Source organism: Moschus berezovskii, chromosome 18 (assembly GCF_049115385.1).
Source record: "Moschus berezovskii isolate FMDL1 chromosome 18, NW_MosBer_1.0, whole genome shotgun sequence".
NCBI classification, from domain to species: domain Eukaryota; kingdom Metazoa; phylum Chordata; class Mammalia; order Artiodactyla; family Moschidae; genus Moschus; species Moschus berezovskii.
The window spans coordinates 12610769-12624900 of record NC_142477.1 but is presented as its reverse complement, the minus strand read 5'-3'; positions in this window follow the sequence as shown (position 1 = coordinate 12624900).

Below are 14132 nucleotides of genomic sequence, written 5' to 3'. Positions count from 1 at the left end.
ACTAGTGATGCTTTCTTATTCATATACTATGTATGTGGAGATGTGGGTAAATTTATTCTGAGCCTCCCTTGTGGCTCAGATGGCAAAAAAAGAAAAAAATCTTCTTGCAAAATCTGCAGTCAATCCCTATGTCAGGAAGATCCCCTGGAGAAAGAAATGGGAACCAACTCCAGTGTTCTTGCCTGGAAAATTCCATGGACAGAAGAGCCTGGTGGGCTACAGTTCATGGGGTCACAAATAGTCAGACACGACTGAGTAACTAACACATTCTGAGCCTTGTCTTCCTTATTTTTAAAAGATGGCTAGTAATACCAGCCATGAAATTAAAAGACGCTCACTCCTTGGAAGGAATGTTATGACCAACCTACATAGCATATTAAAAAGCAGAGACATTACTTTGCCAACCAAGGTCCATCTAGTCAAGGCTATGGTTTTTCCCGTGGTCATGTATGGATGTGAGAGTTGGACTGTGAAGAAAGCTGATCACCGAAGAATTGATGCTTTTGAACTGTGGTGCTGGAGAACACTCTTGAGAGTCCCTTGGACTGCAAGGAGATCCAACCAATCCATTCTAAAGGAGATCAATCCTGGGTGTTCACTGGAAGGACTGATGCTAAAGCTGAAACTCCAATACTTTGGCCACCTCATGCGATGAGTTGACTCACTGGAAAAGACTCTGATGCTGGGAGGAATTGGGGGCAGGAGGAGAAGGGGACGACAGAGAATGAGATGGCTGGATGGCATCACCAACTTGATGGATGTGAGTTTGAGTGAACTTCGGGAGTTGGTGATGGACAAGGAGGCCTGGTGTGCTGTGATTCATGGAGTCGCAAAGACTCAGACAGGACTGAGCGACTGAACTGAACTGAACTGAATACCATCCCAAAGATAATTTCAGAAAATTTGTGGGAAGCACATAGAATAGTGCCTAGCCCCTTAAAGGAAAATGATTAAACGAGATGCCCAGCACTGCATCATCTCTGAGATTATTTTGCAATGATCATTATGCATATCTCATCAATCTGACTTCTGTTCCTGTGGGGCCTTTACTCCAAGTATAAGTGCAATAGATATTTAATAATGGAACTCAATACATATTCATTAGTGGATGAATTGTCAAGAACAGAGGCCAAAGAGCAAATATTAGCAGGCACTTCTGGCAGAAGCTGTACTCTCTATGCCACTGAATAAATCTTTCTGTCTGTCTCGAGTTGACACTTGTGCTTTCTTGAACTTGGCACATCCCTAGACTGATTATGGACTCTTTTGTCTGACAAGAGCAATCACAGAATTTTCTGCACTAGAGAAAGCTTTATCTCTCAGAGACTCCAAAAATACAAATCAAAACCTGAATTCAGATGATAGCTTACAGATGTGCGACATTTAAATGTTTATGCCAAGTGATGTGAGATTGAAATGAAGAGACACCCAAACAGGCTGTTTGTGGGGCTAGTGATTCAGGATCAGTGTCCAAAAGAGAGAAGGTGGAGAATCTGTGCACAGAAGAAAAGGAAGTCTCCCATAATTGTGCCAAGCTTTTTCGTGGCGAGTCCGCAGGTAAGTGTGCTCACCTCTAGTCATCAGATTTGGCTTTACTGTGTGTTTCACGTAGTTTCATTTAACTGTAACTTGTGCACATGTGGAATTCTCCAAGAACTTTGTGAGGAGTGGGCTAAGACATTCTGTTGTTGGTGGTCAGTCGCTAAGTCACGTCCAGCTCTTTGTGACTCTGTGAACTGCAGCAAACAGGCTTCCCTGGCCTTCACTACCTCCTGGAGCCTGCTCAAAGTCATGTCCATTGAGTCAGTGATGCCATCCAACGATCTCATCCTCTGTTGTGTCATGTAATAAGAGATTTTCCAGCTGTTGCTCTGTGCATACTTTCTACTTTATCTTCGCATAGTTACCTTGATTGAAATCACCACTGCATTTTTAGAATTAAATAGATTGTCATACTGAGGTCTCAGTTTTACCTTACAAACCTTAGAAAATTCAACCATTATAGCAATTCTTTCCTGGTGTTTTGGTTTTGATTGCTTACTTCATCTAGCCTCAGGAAAAAAAAAATTTTTTTAAATGGATACAAAGGTTAAGAATCAAAAATAGCTCACTTGTCAACTATGATATAGTGGAGAATGTTTGATCTTTACTATTATGTCTTCACAAGATAAATGAACTATGGAAACCAGAGAACACCTTCATGATACTCTTAAAGTCTTAAATTTTCTGCAAAAATACTACTTAATGTATGTTCTTCCTGGATGAGGTGTCTTCAGGAGCGTTTATTTTGATGAGGCAATGAGGAAGTCATAAACAGGGGCTGGACAGGGGAGAGATTCATTCCCGATACAAGTGAGATGGATTCAGAGTGAGTGAAGGGAGGAGCACGGAGCGAAGAGAGCGGGCGGGTCTCAGCAAGCAGGCTGAAGCACACCGGCTGGGGAGGGGACAGTCCGGCCTGACACCAGAGGGAGGCCTGAGCTCCAGAGGTTCCCCCACCCTGAGGGTGGGAGACAAACTGGTGAGGAATCTGTGAAGGTCAAAGTGTGAATGCCGGTCTCTTTGCGACTCCACGGATTGTAGCCCACCTGGCTCCTCTGTCCCTGGGATGCTCCAGGCAAGAATTCTGCAGTGGATCGCCATGCCCTCCTCCAAGGGATCTTTCTGACCCAGGGATTGAACCTGTGTCTCTTACATCTACCTGTACTGGCAGGTGGGTTCTTTACCACTAGCACAACCTGGGAAGCACCCTGAAAAAAGGTTAGCTCACCCCAGCTGATGAAGCTTGGAGAGACTTTTCTCAACTAAAAGCATTTCAAACTGGAGAGAAAAACAGAGTGACAATTTAATCGTTCAAATAGGGTTAGAGCTGCTGGAATTATTAATTTTCTCAGAACACCCTTTTGGATGAGGATATTCATCCAGGAGAAAAAAATGTAAATTGTAAGGTTGTTTGATGAACAGAGCTAGAATGGAGGGAGTAGGGGAAAAGGAATGCAGGCAGTGACATTCTTAAGGGATGTTTCCACTAGTCAAGGAAAACGTAAGTGGTATTTATCTGTCCACATAACCAATACAAATTATTACTAAAGTCAAATCCCCATTTCTTGCAGTAAATGGACTGGGTAAATCTAAGAAGATACTGTATTCTCGCTTTCTAAAATCTACTCAATTCTCTGCATAAGATGTTACAACAAATATTTTAAATTATGAAGAAGTGTGGCAGATACACTCTACAGTGATCCTCAAGGAAATATGCCCTCCTCTTGAGTATGGCAGAAACTGTGCCTTGAAACTCTGACAGTCACTCAGTTGTGTCCAGCTCTTTGTGACCCCATGGACTATACAACCCATGGAATTCTCCAAGCCAGAATACTGGAGTGGGTAGCCATTCCTTTCTTCAGGGGATCTTGCCAAGCCAGGGATCGAACCCAGGTCTCCTGCATTTCAGGCGGATTCTTTACCAACTGAGCCACCAGAGAAGCCTAAGAGTACTGGAGTGGGTAGCCTATCCCTTTTCCAGGGGAACTTCCTGACCCAGGAATCGAACCAGGGTCTCCTGCATTCAGGCAGATTCATTACCAGCTGTTCTAACCAATGGAATAAGACAATGGCAATACTTTTATTAGGTTGTGTTCTTTGGCAAAAGGAATTGTTTTCACTCCCTTCATCAAGTTATATTGTAAGGCAAAAGTGATGGGATTTTGTAGATAATTAAGATCATAAATTAGCTGATTCTTTGAATTAGGACTCAAAGAATTGAAGTTGGCTTCCCTGGTGGCTCAGACAGTAAAGTATCTGCCTGCAAGGTGGGAGACTGGGTTCAGTCCCTAAGTCGGGAAGATCCCCTGGAGAAGGAAGTGGCAACCCATTCTAGTACTCTTGCTTGGAAAATCCCATGGATGGAGGAATCTGGTAGGCTACAGTCCATGGTGTCACAAAGAGTTGGACACGACAGAGTGACTTCACTTTGAATTAAGCAAAAGGGAATTTATCTTGAGTGAGACTTAATCAGGTGAAAACCCTTAAAATACATCTAGAGACCCTATAAGGAAATGGACCTTAAAGGAAAGGCTTCTGGCCTGAAAGAAGCAAACTTCCATGTCATGACTTCCTATGGAGACACTCATGTGGCAGAAAACCACAGGTGGCTGCTAGATTCCGGGGGCAGCTTCCATTCAGTAGGAAGCCAGGGTCCTCAGTCATTCAATCCAAGGAGATGAGTTCTGTCCACCTGAATAAAATGGACATGGGTTCTTCCATAGCCAAGCCTCCAGATGAGAATTCAACCCAACAGACATCAAATTGTAACCTGAATTGACCCAGGGCAGAGGATCCAGTAAGCCTATAGTAACTGGTTACACATGATTAGAAAATTAGTACAAGAATGCTATACATTTTGAAAATCATCTCATCTTATTGATTTAATGACAAGATACTCAGTTTAATGAACAGAATTTAAATCACCTCTCAGGGAAGTTTCTTGTACCTTTAGCTGATCTCCTGCCCAAGTGTAAAATTATACTTGTTTCCGGTTCTACAAGTAGAAATTTGGTAGAAACAAAATTCTACTTGTTTCCTCTCAACCAAATTGAGTCTCCCAAATTGAGGAGTACCTTTTGAACGCCCCAGCTATACTAAGTTTAGAATAAATTTTGCTAAAAAAATACTGACTACATTTTCAGAGTAAAAATAATATAACAGTGCAGCAACCAATGGTTAGTTAATTATGATACTACTGCCAAGACTGCTCAACAATTCATCCGAATTTTGTCTCAGGGTCATTGCTGTCTTTTCCTGTCTTACTCTCTTCTCATTTGCAGCACTATCATCTATTTTTCATTCAGATAAGACATGGATTGATTCTGAAATACTGGGATAAACAAAATGCAATAATGAGGTTCTCAAAGCAGCAGAACAACCTTCTGTAGGATTGATGTATGGTTCACCACACACATCTGAACCCAGTAATTACCAGCTAACCAATAGCAGGTCCTTCATTGTAGATTTCTGCCAGAAACCCTGAGATCAAAAAGGACTCAGAGGTAACACCACCTAGTTGCATACATTCTTCATAATCGAATTGTCTAGAAATAATCACTATCCCATCATTCATCTTCAAACATTAACTAGCCTTGGAAGCATCCTTAGGGGTTTCTTGGGATGAATGCAAATTATACTTCTCAGTAAATAACTGTGAGGAAAACTAAGCAATTGTAGGTCATATTAATCTTTGCCCAATAGAGAAAACTGTACTGTTCAGTGGTAAATGAGTTGTGGAATTCAGCTTATTATATTAACCAAAAGAAAAAAAACAAACCACAAACACCCGTTGGGTTCACCCATGGCCTACAAGGAACAGCAACTCTACTTGCCTCTCTCACTTTATTTATTTATTTATTTATTTATTTTTATACATACAGATACACAGTATTTATTGAGCACCTCCTAGGGGCCTGCTCTGGGAAACACAAAGTGAATAAACCAGACAAAACTCCTGGCCCTCCCAAGACTTAGGAGGGGTGATAGCTGGTAAACAATACAGATTGGCAAATATATTAGTTCCCTTGGGCTGCCATAACAGAGCAATCAAACTGGGTGGCTTAAACCACAGAACTTGATCCAGAAGTCTGAACTCAAGATGTGGGCAGGATTGGTTTCTTCTAAAGGATCTAAGGGACAATTCATCCCAAGCCTCTCTCCCAGCAATCCGCAATCCTTGTAGTTCTTGGTTATAAACATGTCACTCCAGTCTCTGCCTCTGTCATCACATTGGCTTTTCTCTTTCCTCTTCTTTTCTTATGAGGACATTCCTTTCTCTTATTGTGTGCTGTGCATGCTAAGTTGCTTCAGTCGTGTCTGACTCTTTGCCACCCTATTGACTATATTTATTTATCTTAAATAAATATAGTGGTTAAATTATAACCTCTTTACTGAAAGGAGCTAAACTGGAGGGTGTAGCTTATGTGAGAGATCACTGAATTCCAGAATTAGTCAGGTGTTCTCATTGAGTTTCAGTTAATGTTGGACAGTGGTGGCCTCATCTGATTTGTTTCCAAGGTAGAGGAATGATCCCAACTAAGCCTGCATGGTTCCTTTCCTGAATTGAACAGAGTTCCTCCTCTCCCTCCAGACGGAATGCTGAAGTGGTGATTACAGGCCTATAGCACTTGTGTCTTTCACAGGAAGAAAACCAGCTACCCAGCAATCCACTTCTGCTTCAGTTCAGTTCAGTCGCTCAGTCGTGTTTGACTCTTTGCAACCCTATGGACTGAAGCACACCAGGCCTCCCTGTCCAGCGCCAACTCCCAGAGTTTACTCAAACTCATGTCCATCAAGTTGGTGATGCCATCCAACCATCTCATCCTCTGTCATCCCCTTCTCCTGCCCTCAGTCTTTCCCAGCATCAGGGTCTTTTCAAATGAGTCAGTTCTTCACACCTGGTGGCCAAAGTTTTGGAGTTTCAGCATCAGTCCTTCCAATGAATATTCAGGACTGATTTCCTTTAGAATGGACTGGTTGGATCTCCTTGCAGTCCAAGGGACTCTCAAAAGTCTTCTCCAACACCACAGTTCAAAAGCATTAGTTCTTTGCTACTCAGCTTTCTTTATAGTCCAACTCTCACATCCATACATGACTACTGGAAAAAACATAGCTCTGACTCAGTTCAGTTCAGTTCACTTCAGTTGCTCAGTCCTGTCCGACTCTTTGAGACCCCATGAATCGCAGCACACCAGGCCTCCCTGTCCATCATCAACTCCCGGAGTTTACCCAAACTCATGTCCATCAAGTTGGTGATGAGATGGACCTTTGTTGGCAAAGTAATGTCTCTGCTTTTAATATGCTGTTTAGGTCGTTCATAACTTTTCTTCCAAGGAGCAAGTGTCTTTTAATTTCATGGATGCAATCACCATCTGCAGTGATTTTGGAGCCCCCCAAAATAAAGTCTGCCACTGTTTCCACTGTTTCCCCATCTATTTGTCATGAAGTGATGGGAGCAGGTGTCATGACTTTAGTTTTCTGAATGTTGAGTTTTAAGCCAACTTTTTCACTTCTGCTAGGATCACATCTACTAAACTTTCAGAAAATCTAAAAGTACTAAACTTTGTATTCCACAGAAAAATTCCATATCAGTTTGCAGAACTGAGTAAAAGATCTTGCTCTATGCCTGATGTCATAAAGCGCAGAGAGATAATGACTGATATGAGAGATTTGTTACAAATAAATTATGTATGGTGTGCAGTCAAAGGAAGGCGTTGGCACTTCTTAGCTAAAAATCAGAAGTTAATCATCTAAAGCAGAGGACAGAGTGGCAGTTAAGTCTTTAGAGAACACAGAAATCTGTGAATAGAATGCCAAATGTCATCTGGGAGAAAGACCCGCCTCCCGCTGAGTAGACCCTATAATGGTTTTGTTAAGACCTATCTTTGTTGAACTGCCAAAGAAGCACCAGGTCACCATGCTGTGAGCAAATTTCTTCCTCTGGACCTGACCCTAGAACCTTCCAGAACACAGAACATCAAGAAACAACATGTCTCCTGGGAGAGACCTGTCTGCCTCCATGCCGACCAACAGCCCTCTTCCTCCCCGCAACCGGTCCCCCACCATCCACTCTGCCTGGGAAGGTTCTAGAGATACTATAGAGGAAGGGCTTAGGGAAGTGATCTGGGTGTAAGGAAGGGCAGGGTGCTTATCTGCAAACATCCTCTGATTTTACATTTTATTGTTTTTTATTGTGGTAAAACTCACATAATATGAAATGTACTAGACTCTAATGCTGGGAGGGATTGGGAGCAGGAGGAGAAGGGGATGACAGAGAATGAGATGGCTGAATGGCATCACCGACTCTGTGGATGTGAGTTTGGGTGAACTCCGGGAGTTGGTGATGGACAGAGAGGCCTGGCGTGCCATGATTCATGGGGTCGCAGAGAGTTGGACACGACTGAGTGACTGAACTGAACTGAACTGTAGAGTTCAGTGGCACCAGGCACATTCACAGTATTGTGCGGCTCACCATCATCCACCTCCCACATTTTTCACCTTAAACACTAACTTCCCATCCTTCCTCCCCACCCCCAGCATCTACCACTGTAATTTCCTATTCTATGAATTTGACTGCCCTGAGTACCTTGGACAAGTAGAACTGAACTATCTGTCTGCATGTAACACATTACATCCTATTAGAAAAGACCCTGATGCTGGGAAAGATTGAAGGCAGGAGGAGAAGCAGACGACAGAGGATGCGGATGACATCACTGCCTCAATGGACGTAAGTTTGAAAAACTCCGGAAGATGGTGAAGAACAGGGAAGCCTGGCATGCTGCAGTCCATGGGGTTGCAAAGAGTGGGTCATGACTGAGCAACTGAACAGCAAATGCATATTGGAATACATTTTTAAGATTAACTTATGTCTTGTGTATATATATATATTTGTATATTTTGTATGCTGTCGTGTCTTGGGTTGGGAGTGAGTGTGAGATCATGAAGCCATTCAGATCTCACTAAGCCATTCCCATCACCCCGCCTCTGCCTTTTCCAACACTACAGTTTAGACTCAGGGATTGCCTGTCCATCCCATGCCCCATGGTAGAGTGTCTCCTCCCTGCTCCTGAAGCAATGACGATAGTGATTGATCTGGATTTGTAGAGCCTTGTCCATAACTTTCCCCATAACTCCCCTAGACCAGCCACACTGGCAGCCAGGTCTGCACCATACTCTTAAACTTTGGTGGTGCCATGTCCTCAGAACCATGGAGGCCTGGTGTGATACACAGTTAGTAGTGACACATAGTTAATAGTAGGCACATAGCTGGCAACTGTCTTCAGGCAAGCAGACAGGTAGGATCAAACTGGTGTTGAAGGAAGAAAGGAAAGTGTTAGTCGCTCAGTCGTGTCTGACTCTCCACGCTCCCATGGACTGTAGCCCGCCAGACTCCTCTGTCCATGGACTTCTCCAGATTAGAATACTGGCTGCTGCTGCTGCTTAGTCACTCAGTCATGTCCAACACTTTGCAACCCCAAGGACTATAGCCTGCCAGGCTCCTCTGTCCATGGGATTCTTCAGGCAAGAATATTGGTGTGGGTTGCCATGCCCTCCTCCAGGGGATCTTCCTGACCAAGGGATTGAACCCAGGTCTTCTGAATTGCCGATGGATTCTTTACCACCTGAGCCACCAGGGAAGTGTTGAAGGAAGTTCTCCTCAATTTCTGGGCCCACAGACTCTGGAGGTAAAATCATTTGTGGTCCCCCAAGAAATGGTCCTGGGGATGGTTCCTGAAGAAGGAGTTTTAATGCTCTGCAAACTTGTGTTTAAACCGGGAATTTGGCAACACTGCCTCAAGCTTGTTGGCTTTCAGTTCAGTTCAGTCGCTCAGTGGTGTTCGACTCTCCGTGACCCCATGAATCACAGCACGCCAGGCCTCCCTGTTCATCACCAACTCCCGGAGTTCACTCAAACTCATGTCCATCGAGTCGGTGATGCCATCCAGCCATCTCATTCTCTACCGTCCCCGTCTCCTCCTACCCCCAATCCCTTCCAGCATCAGACTTGTTTCCAGTGAGTCAACTTGTCACATGAGGTGGCAAAGTATTGGAGTTTGTTGGCTTAGTACACCTCTATTCACTGGGAAGGAGGAATGTTCACAAACATAAACAAATAAATCGTTTCTATTAAAAACAGTACAGCACAAGGTGTGCTGGAGGGAGCTTACAAATTGTTAGACTTGTTACCCTATGAGCCTCTGCAATTCATCCAGAGTGATTAATCTGAAAGAGAAAATTAGACAGAATGCATTAGTAATGTCCAGAAGCAGATTAAGCTGCCTCCAAAGAAGAAAAGAAAATGCATTTGAGATGGACAAATAAATATACCCTGTGGATTTAGTATATTTATAAATACAACTAGCTACTTAATTTATGGAGTTACTGCAAAAATAAAATGTGAGTGTCCTTGTTCAAAAATCAGGGGAAAATTACAAAGGTAGAAAAATATAAACCCTTTTTATTCAGAAATATTTTATTATTAATACAGGTCATATGAGTAATTGTATATAAGAACAACAACATAAACTTCTAAATTGCAAAAATATTCTGGTGTAATAATTTTATAAAATGGATAGATAATAATCATACTTCATTAATATGATGGCTTAATTGAACAGAAAGTTTCTCTGGCTCACTTTTCTGAAAATTCCTTGATAGGTCATCAAAATGAGTATCCCAAAATAACTAATTTTCTATTGACATAATTGCCAGCAACATCACTTGCTCTTGGCAAATGCAAGATCACAAATAATTTAAAGTAGAATCTTTTTGTTGATGCACCTATTCCTGAAGATTATTATATAGGCTTTGTAAACTTTAAATTTTTGATAAATTATTTTAAGAAATAATGTTTAGTATAACTAAGGATAATGATGCCTAACAATTTTTATAAAATATTGTGACCTTTATGTTTGAATTGAAATTTCTGTGTGCAATTTTTTAAATCAACTTTATAGTTTCCAGAAGTTTTAAGTTCAAGGCAGGACTGAGCAAAGTGCCCAGGGCTTCTGTATAGAAACTGCCCCCTGCATGAACAGCCTCTCCTGCTACCTACATCTTCCACCAAACAGTACACTGAGTACAGTCCGTGAGCCTGTGCTGACACATCATTATTACCCAGCGTCCATAGTTAACACTGGGGTTCACTCTTGGTGCTGTATAGTCTATGGGTCTGGACAAGTGTGTCACATGGATCCACTTTTATAATATCGCACAGAATTATCCTGATTCCTACAAGTACTCTGTGTCCTATTTCCCTGTTTCCATCTCCCTCCCTTTCTTCCTTGAGCCTCTGTAAACAACTGATCTACTATTTGTCTCTGTATTTTTGCTTTTTCCAGAATATCAATATCATGAAGTTGAAATCAGAAAGCCTTTGCAGATTGACTTCTTTCACTTCATAACAGGCACTGGGAGTCCCTCCCAGGCTTTTTATGGTTTAATAGTTCACTTCCTTTTAGCATTAAATACATTCCGTTGTCTAAATGTACCATGAATTTTTATCCATTCATCTACTGAAGGATATCTTGGTTAATTCCAAGTCTTAGGGATTATGAATAAAGCTGCTGTAAACATCTGTGTTCAGGTTCTTACGTGAACTGATTTAATTTTAAATGTAAATTTCCATGATCATGTTTTAATGTTTCCTCTGGCATTTCCTGTAACTTGTGGATGAAATATAAGAACCCAGAAGCTGATTCATGATTTGCACACAATTCAAAACACCTGTTTGCGCAATCATTGTATCTTCAGTAACATAGCAATTAATTTTAAAATTATCTTCCTTATCAATAATAGGCTCATCCAAAGGTTCATACAGCAATAGCATTATTTACCATCCCATATGAATGATCCTTAAATACGATTTCTACTTTGAAGCCTGTGGGTATTTGCTTTGCAGTTTTGCAGCAGCTTTCAAAACAAGAGAGTCTAACTCTTTGAAGATTTCTAATAACTCCCTGATATGCTTTATCGCAAAGGCCATATGTATGCTTTTATTTTGTAATAAAATAGAATTATATTGGCTCCAGCAGCTTCTATCTCAGGCTGAAGAGGTAATATTTGTGCAGGTGCTGCAGGCGGGGGCTCCACCTCAGATCTTGGCTCTGCACCCACTGTCCCCCTGTCTCCCTCGGCTGTCACCTCTGCCACCAAAGCTCCCGTTTTAACTGCCATCTCACGGGCACATGCACTTCCCTCTTTCTCTCTTGTCTCTTTGCTCAGCTCCTTGTCACTCCCCCCCACCCCCGTCTCTGCTCTTTGCAGGCAGCATGGACTTGGGGAGCAGTGCCCCTGTGCTTTCTGCTCAAATGCCCTCAAAGTAAAAGTTGGACTATTTCTCTCCAAGGGGGAAATTAGGGATCTGCAGACTCTGACCACAAAGGTCAACTCAGCACCATTGCCTTTGTCCTCATAGGAAGCTCAGTCCATTACCCCATTTCCCTCCATTCTTCTCCAACCTCCAGCAGCCTATGGTTGACGCCAGCACCAATGTTTAAACCCTGCTATTCCCTGTTTCAGGCTTTCCTGATAGCAAAGACGGTAAAGTGTCTGCCTGCAATGCAGGAGACCTGGGTTTGATCCCCAGGTGGGGAAGATCCCCTGGAGAAAGAAATGGCAACCCACTCCAGTACTCTTGCCTGGAAAATTCCATGGATGGAGGAGCTTGGTGGGCTACAGTCCATTGGGTCACAAAGAGTTGGACACAACTGAGTGCCTTCACTCAATCACTCAAGCTTTGAAAGAGGAAAGCAAAGGGAGACAGAAATGTGAGCATGTGTGACCGTATCTGAGGACAGGGTTTAAATAAGTTGATTAATAATGGTGAGCTACCCTGATAGCTCAGTTGATACAGAGTCTGCCTGCAATGTGGGAGACCTGGGTTCAGTCCCTGGGTTGGGAAGATCCTCTGGAGAAGGGAAAGGTACCCACTCTTGTGTTCTGTCCTGGAGAATTAAATGGACTACAGACCATGAGGTCACAAAGGTGTACATGACTGAGCGACTTTCACTCATGGTGGTGCCCATTAGGGTATGTCCGACTCTTCCTGAGATTCATTACCTTCTAAGCCAGCAGGGAAGACCTGGTGGACATCAGGCTGTACTCTGATCCAATGGTGGAATTGGGCTGTGCTCTGATCCAGTGGTGGAATCGGGCTGTGCTCTGATCCAGTGGTGGAACTGGGCTGTGCTCTGATCCAGTGGTGGAATTGGGCTGTGCTCTAACCTGATATGACTAGTGATATTACGAGGAGAGAGAGCTAGTGCATGGGCACACATTGTGAAGGTCTTATGAGGACACAGGGAGAAGATGGCCACCAAGAGGCCAAGGAGAGAGGTCTCAGAGGAACGCACCCCACCCGCACCTTAATCTTGGACTCCCAGAACTGTGGGAAAATACATCTCTGTTGTGGAAATCATCCAGCCTATAGTCCTTTGTTACAGCAGCCCTCGCTAACTAATCCAGAGTATTTTTTTTTCAGTTGATTTGTTTTTCTTTACAACTCTTTCATTGTTGAGTTGCTCAATCCTGTCTGACTCTTTGTGACCCCACGCACGGCAGCACGCCAGGCTTACCTGTCCATCACCAACTTCTGGATCTTGCTCAAACTCATGTCCATTGAGTTGATGATGCCATCCAACTATCTCATCCTTTGTCATTCCCTGCTCCTCCTGCCCTCAGTCTTTCCCAGCATCGAGGTCTTTTCCATTGAGTTGGCTCTTCACATCAGGTGGCCAAAGTAATGGAGCTTCAGCTTCAGCGACAGTCCTTCCAATAAACATTGACAGTTGATATCCTTTAGGATGGACTGGTTTGATCTCCTTGCAGTCCAAGAGACTCTCAAGAGTCTCATCCAACAGCACAGTTCAAAAGCATCAATTCTTTGGGGCTCAGCATTCTTTATGGTCCAACTTTCACATCTATACATGACTACAGGAAAAACCATAGCTTTGATTATACAGACTTTTATTGGCAAACCCTACTGCTTTCCATAGGACTAAGACAGAATTGCAGCTAACAATCACACCCTAGCAGCAGAAGTTATATTGCACATAGAACCACACTTGGAGTGATCAAACTTCTCAATGTCCATGCAGACATGTGAAATTCATATTAAACCCACTAATCCCACCATGTTAGATTAGCTGTGTGGGAACAAGATAAATTGGTCCTACAGATGAAGCCCAGGGTCTACATCTACAGATTTCTATTGAGAAAATTTGACTGATGGCAGTTTCCATAGCAGAGTCAATCCTTACATATTTAGTTCCCTATGTCTCATTTCCCTTCCACTGTATTCCTTCCTGGACTACCCCTTTTAGAACATCCTCACTCAATTCAACTTAAAAGAGTAGTCCTTAAAAGTTACCTTTCCTGTCCAGGTGGTGCTGTGGAAACGAGTCTGCCTACCAATTCAGGAGACACAAGAGATGTGGGTTTGATCCCTGGATCAGGAAGATCCCCTGGAAAAGGAAAGGGCAACCCACTCCAGTATACTTCCTTGGGAAATCCCATGGACAGAGGAATCTAGGCGGTTGCAGTCCAGGGAGTTGCAAAGAGTCGGACATGACTGAGCACACACACACAAA